This window comes from Schistosoma mansoni, chromosome 4 (assembly GCF_000237925.1).
Source record: "Schistosoma mansoni strain Puerto Rico chromosome 4, complete genome".
Classification (NCBI taxonomy): Eukaryota; Metazoa; Platyhelminthes; class Trematoda; order Strigeidida; family Schistosomatidae; genus Schistosoma; species Schistosoma mansoni.
In genome coordinates, this window is record NC_031498.1 from 23,481,597 (window position 1) to 23,489,021 (window position 7,425).

The window sequence follows — 7,425 nt, forward strand, 5'->3', positions numbered from 1 at the left end:
TTTTCAAAAAAGAAAATAATAACAATAGAATATTGAGGAACAAGGAACATATAGTTATATTGGTTAGTAATAAAACAAATCATGCATTATGAGTGTGAATAACTTGCTATCTACCTACCCACCTACCTACCTACCCACCTACCCACCACCCACCTACCCACCAACCTACCTACCCACCTACCCACCACCCACCTACCTACCTACCCACCTACCTACCTACCTACACACACATACACAAGGACTCTCTGATTCACAAGTCGGTTCACTATTCTTACATAGGTTATTCATCTATTATCAATGTAAGCAATAATAATTGCATGTTAAGCAGTTATATTTTTTAAAATAAAAAGGCGGTTGTTTGTTGCATGCTTCGTGAAAACTTTTTTCTCTTATTTTAACCATTTCTTTATTATCATTATTGTTATTTATTGTGGTAATCATAGAAGAAATAAAAAAGAGCTTTGAATTATGATTAATAGTAGTATATTTATATAGATCTATTTCACTATCTAATATGTTATCATATAAAGTTGATTTTTAGCTAAAATAAATTCAACAATCTTAAATAGATAAGCAAAGATAGATAGTGGCTAGCAGTGGAATCCAGGACGCGCGTTTCGTCCTATTTGGGACTTGTCAGCTGTATGTACTTGCATCTCAGAGTTGATGTTCACTCTGGGACTCGAACCCAGTACCCTCGCTTCAAACGCCATCGCGTTATCCACTCAGCCATCAAGTCCTGATAGCCACTTGCTTGTGCAATGGGGTGAAGTTTAAATTCAACTTAGTATTGTTTGTTTGAATCTTCCCATTGATGTTTTTGAAGATTCAAACAAACAATACTAAGTTGAATTTAATCTTAAGTAGATATAAGAAAATAATATAAAATACATAGTAAGGAATGAGGTAAGTATGTAACAAGAGAAATAAGTTTTTCAATTTAATGTATGGATAGTTGAGGTGGTTACTTAGTGTTTAAAACATTCATTTGTCATACAATGGATTTGAGGTTTTAGTAGAGCGCAACACGTACTTCGGTTTGGGAAGTCATATACTATCATTAGTCCACACAAACGGCGCAACTCAAAATCGTCCATATAGATTAGAACTTGGAAAATGGATTACAATTATTTGTAATATCGGAAAATCTAAGTTACCGAATGCACAGCCAGTCTTAGACCAGGTACATGAACTAATAGAGTACTTTTATTTGGTAAAAGTGAATTTCTTTCGCTATGATGTGCAGTACGTTTTAAATCAGAGCTGAAACTAAACAAGTTGTTTTCATTGATTAAGGTAAATAGTCGTCACCTACTCTCTTTAATAGACTATAACATGGGGTTTAAAGTTACAGTAGAGAGAAATGAATATCATTGTTTCACTTTCTACTGTACGAAGCCGAAACTTTCAGAACTATCACAAAAAGTACAAATATTTGTAAACAATTGTCTACGTAAGAAACTGAATATCCGTTGACCATATACCATCAGCAACAGACTACTGTGAGAGAAAACAAATCAGCTTCCAGTTGAAGAGGAAATTAGGAAAAGACGTAGAAAGTGGATAGAACACATTTTGAGGAAATCATCAAACTGCATCACGAGGCAAACGCTTACTTGGACTCATGCGGGGAAAAGGGAAAAAGGAAAACCAAAGAACACACTGCAACAAGAATTGGAAGCAAACATGAAAAGGATGAATATCAACTGGAAACAATTTGAAAGTATTGTCCAGGGCAGAGTTGGATAGAGAATGCTGGTTGGCGGCCTAAGCTCTTCTAAGAAGGATATTAGGCGTAAGTAAGTCATAGATGAGCACTACTGAGTAGTCCTAAAGTGAATAAAACAGCTACTGAATGTTCCTTGGCTTTTACTGACTTGCTAGTTAATATGTTAATCAATGAAACAATCTAACTTCAAATAAGTAGTAATTAGCTGGTATAAATATTTTTGATGTAACTTGATAACGACTACTTTGTTATGCTAGTTGTAGGGTCCAAAGTTACACAAATTCCATTGATTTGACACTGTTGTATTCGTCATTGAAGCATCTCTTACTTCATATATGTAAACAGGTGATAATTGATACCAATTATTGTATGATAACGTAGAAAAGCGTACGAAATGGTGTAAAATTAGTGCACGCCAAATAAATCTAAATCTAAAATGAACAAAATATACTTGAATAATGTTTTATCCACCAGAGATAGTCACTAATTAAAACAACAGTTGTTGTCATCAAACCATTGGACATTTTGGTATTAAACTGTTAGAAATATAAATTTATTACTTGTTAAATATAAAAAAATGTTTCTATCAAATAATATGTTGTACAAAGAAAAAGTATAGCGCAATTCGATTTACACCAGGAGTGAACGATCAAACCATATGATATAAGACTCAGAAGTGCGTATCCACGATCTCGGACCTAGGGTCTTCGGTCTCGCGAACGAACGCTTAACCTTTAGACCACTGAATGGTGTTAATGTCTAACTTCAGTCAATCTATGATTTCATCCATTGTCTGTGGTGGATAACTGTATCATGTGGGTTGGACTCCACTTGTCACGGGATCATGAACCCAGTCTGATGAGAAGTCCCACACTACGACGAAACTTCTGTCCAGTGCTTTCAGGTTTTCCTTTGTAGTCTAACATAGGCTGACTCATGAATTCAAGTTTGAAACGAGTTAAACAGGAGCGATCGCAGAATAGCAATCCAGTATGGCAGACATCAAAGTAGAATGTTGAGTAAAACAAAAATAAAACAATTCATAAAAACTTCAACGATATTAAAGAGTTAGTCAAATTCAGAATCTGAGGACGATATAATAGTCACGAACAAACCAAAAAAGATGAATATAATATATATGAATGTAAATGGGAATAGAAAAGACATAACGTTTAAAGAGAAACTAAGAAATACTGCCATGTGAGCGGTATTCATGAGGGAATCTTCACACACACACAAAAATATATATATATATACAAGAAAGACCTCATACTAGTTTTATTGTAAATGAAATTGTTAGTAAGTTTAATAAGCCTGTAGGGCAGGATCACGTTTTAGGTTTGCTGACAATTTAACAGTCTGAACTAAATGACCTTAAGCAACGGTGATCTCAATGAAATTCTTTTTAAGCTACAATGAACAGTTATGATTCAAGTTAATACAATAGTTTGCTTACACGTGAATCAATTTTATAATATTTCATGGTGTTAAGCCTCAGGATTTGCAGGATATCATAAATTTACTAGATTCTGCATGTGTTTAGGTTGTTTCTATTTTCAGATCGAGGAAGGAATTCTGATAATCAAGTTAGATGATATAACATTTATGAACACATTTATTAACTCACTTCCTTACTCATAGTCATTCTGAATCTTGAATTTAAAGCACATTTGCGTATTCAAGATAGCAAAAGTTTGCTTATTTATTTATTTATTTAAACACATACATATTGGTACAAAAATCCACCAGATACATATGCACTACACAAAATAATGAGAATGGGAGGAGAAAGGGGGAAGATGCGTATATATAAAAGAGGAAAAAAAAGAAAAAAAGAGAAGAGTAATGATGGAGGAAACTGAAATGTACAACCAGAAGAACTCTCTCAGTTAAGAAATTTATAACCACTCTTTATGCAGAAAGTAAAAAAAGGTTACAGCAGGATCGCCACTGGCTTCTATTCTGAGCCATATCTGATAACATCTCTAGCCACTGTGTTGCACCATCTCTCGAATCCCATCCAGGGAGTCTTGAAGGACCAACAGAAGCTAGCCCTTTGCAGCTTTCTTTCATACCACGGCACCATGTCATACACTGACCACAACTAAATGAAATGATAAGTTTGCTTAACACTATATGTTTCTCCTACTGATAGACTTTAGGAAACACAAAATTAAATTGAAATCTAAAAACTTGGTTAACATAAATTGATTGATTGATTACCAGACTAGAAAGTATAGTTGTTGTCTATTTTTGACTGTGTAAATGAATTCATTCAAATGAAAACTATTCAGAAAACGTTACATTGCTTATAAAACTTGTAGCAGCCTTATATTATTCACCTAGAGCATGGACCTACTCAAGCCTATTTTTTATTTGAACTAGTATAAAGGTCAGCATGAATGTGGCTACTAAATGTGTCATTTTAATTATTAGTTATTTCATACTTATTCTGATGATTGATTACCGACTTTATATATTTATATATAGGACTATGAGTTTGTCTATTTAATTGCATAAACCATATGAACTAAGTCAATCATCAACATGTTAATTGACTGCCAAATAAATCTACACCCTATACAATGTAATTTATTCATTCATACTACTTACAGCCTTTATATTCTGCACAATTAACTTACTGTGATCATAATGTTTGAAATATGATACCACCTAATAATACATATCCCAATTATAGCACATTGTGTGGAAACATCGTTAAAAATGTACTTCAAACGATTTGTACTACTAAGTACTCATGATAATTAAACAGAATTTGAAGACTAAAATCCTAAATAAAATGATATCATTCAATATTAGGCCACATATAATAACATTTATCTCTATATGGTACAATGAATATGTTGATTAGAAGAGTAGATTTCATCTATGACTTAGTTATACAAGAAAGAACTGACAGTCAAAAATAATTATAGTCTCAAATGTTTGAACTATTTGTATTATTGAAGAAAAAGAATTTTTTTTCAAAGAAAATTATTCTAGAAAACTGTCATTATCAGAAGGGGGTTTTATGAAGACTTTAGTAATTTTATTGTTGAAATCATGAGTCATTTGAAGCTAGACCACCTCGGAAAACCTGTATGTACTGGACAGCCGTTCCGTCCTATTGTGGGACTCTTCAGCAGTGCGCATTCACGATCTCGCCCCGCGAGATTAGAACCCAGGACCTATCAGTGTTCAATAGTTACAGGCTCTGAGAGGTATTTCCTGGAGTTCTATTGAGAAGCAGTGACCAGTGGAGTTCAACCAGGTCTATTGTAAGATAGTAACTCACTAAAGACAATGTTGAATGTGTCGTTCAGTTTCGTGGATTGGTTGAAGTTAGACATTAACACCGTTGGATGCCGGCCGCCTAAGTGGTCAATCGGTTAAGTACTTGCGAGCGAGACTGATAGATCCTGGGTTTGAATCTCGCGAGATGGGATCGTGGATTTGCACTACTGAGAAGTTCTACAGTAGGACGAAACGGCCGTCCAGTACTTCTAGGTTTTTCATGGTGGTATAGCTTCAAATGACTCATCGTTTCATCTATAAAACTGTTATTGACTTGATGAATTTCTAATTTGTTTATTTATGAATTGTTAACTTAGATGTGAATATATTTATTTGACATAATATATACAACCACATATATATATATACCTTAGGAAAATAAGAGGATAAATTAAATCGTATATTTTTAACCTGTATATAGTAAAACAGTATATAGTGTATATTCAGTTTAAAAAGTGAAATTTTACATACTACTTGGTTAAAACTTCGCATTTAGTTTTTTTTTTTTTATATTTTCACCTGAAACCCTTAGTTGACAGTATAAGTAATTAGGTGTTATAATGTAAGAACTTTCATCTAAATTAGAGCGAATAGTTTCATAGTATTTGGGCTCCGAGTTGATGTAAGACACTAAATAGGAAGAATAATATATTTGTAAAATCGCAGCGAATGAATTTGAAGTAAATTCAACGTTTCGCTCGACAATCTGGTCCAAGCTTTTTCAAGGATATTTCCTTGGATCAGATTGCCAGGCGAAACGTTGGATTTTCTTCAAATCTATTCGCTGAGATTTTACAACTATATTATTCCTATTTAAGGAAGCAGAGTAGTTTGTAGGTGGAATAAACTTTTTTCTAATACATGGATACATTAGTTTACAAAATATGAATCAGAAAATGAATACAATTAAATATCCTTTAAAACATAGACGATTTAAGGATATGGGTTTTATAGGTCACTCGTACACACATCCATAAACCAATGAAACTAAGATCTAATTATTAGTATTATAATATGCCGTCACGTTAGAAGTGTTATTGTTTTCGCAAAACAGAGATAAAGTTTTCACAATCCTGTCAGGAAAAGAATCCGTCATAAATTTTACCTCTTGAGTCTGAAATAAAGGAAATACGATGTTCTTCTAATATGTTAATGGATCTGACCAGTATAGATAAATCGAACGATTAGGGCCCGACACTTCAATGAAGACAATTTCATATGAGTACCAATGTAGAGGACTAGACTTTGTAGGAGAGCTTTTACATCTCAAGAACAAACCATGAGGTAAGTACACGTTGCAGTCAACACTTTACTTGACAGGGAAAATTAACCAACATTAAGTAGGTATATAATGAATATTAATATTAAAACAATCACACTGTTAACTATTGTTTTAATAACCTTAACTAGTTATTATATTCATATTCATCAACCATCAGCAACACTGATTTTAAACATAAATCATTCCAAAAGGAAATTAAAAATAGTGAGGGATTATGTATGTATGTATGTATGATTGTAGCTTAGAAAAAGGCTCAGTTTGTAGTACTCCTAAAGTAATTTAAATCCTTTTCTCTCACTTTTATATTCATGTTGATTAGATTATATGTCATGGAAACTATTTACTTCAAAAAATAAAAAATAAAAACATTAAATTTTGTTGACTTTTAGCCAATAAATTAATTTCTGTTCAAATGTTTTTAATAAGATATTTAAAATAATTTTACTATCAAAAACTTACCTTACCTTAACTTACGCCTGTTACCCCTCGTGGAGGAGCATAGATCTCACACAACCATTCTACATCCAACTGTGTCCTGGGCAATCCTTTCCAGTTCTTTACAGTTAACATCATATCTGCTTCTATTTCCCGGCGTAATGTGTTCTTTGCCCTTCCTCTTTTCCTTTTTCCCTTCCGGATTGCAAGTTAAGGCTTGCCTCGTGATGCAGTTTGGCGATTTCCTTAACGTATGTCCTATTCACTTCCAACGTATTTTTCTAATTTCCTCTTCAGTTGGAATCTGGTTTGCCCTCTCCCATAAAACGATGTTGCTGAACTATCAAAAACTAATAAGGAAATATCAGCTATTAAGAACCCTTTAACAAACAAACTTGATAATCAGTGCATACTTAAATGATTTAGAATGTATGAGATGAAATAAATACATTTCATTCCATAATGTTTCTTGTTATTGAATTACATAGATTTTTCTTAAAATTCACTTGGTATTGTTTACTATAATAATTTAGGACTGCAATTGATCAGTCTCTTATTGGTATATGTGCATACTGTGAGAATTACGTCGAAATTGCCTTGATTTACAACAATTATGAGCAAAGGTGGATAGTTGCTGAAAGTAAAATTCAGGAGGCGTGTTTTGTCCTATTTGGAACTCATCCAC

General features: G+C 33.1%; 1 non-coding gene across 1 annotated transcript; it reads right to left on the reverse strand.

Annotated features, from left to right (window-relative positions):
* Positions 1-672: 672 nt before the first annotated feature.
* Smp_tRNA_01187_Gln_TTG.1.1 lies at positions 673-738 on the reverse strand. The gene has a single exon. It is a non-coding gene (tRNA).
* Between the last annotated feature and the right edge of the window lie 6,687 nt (positions 739-7,425).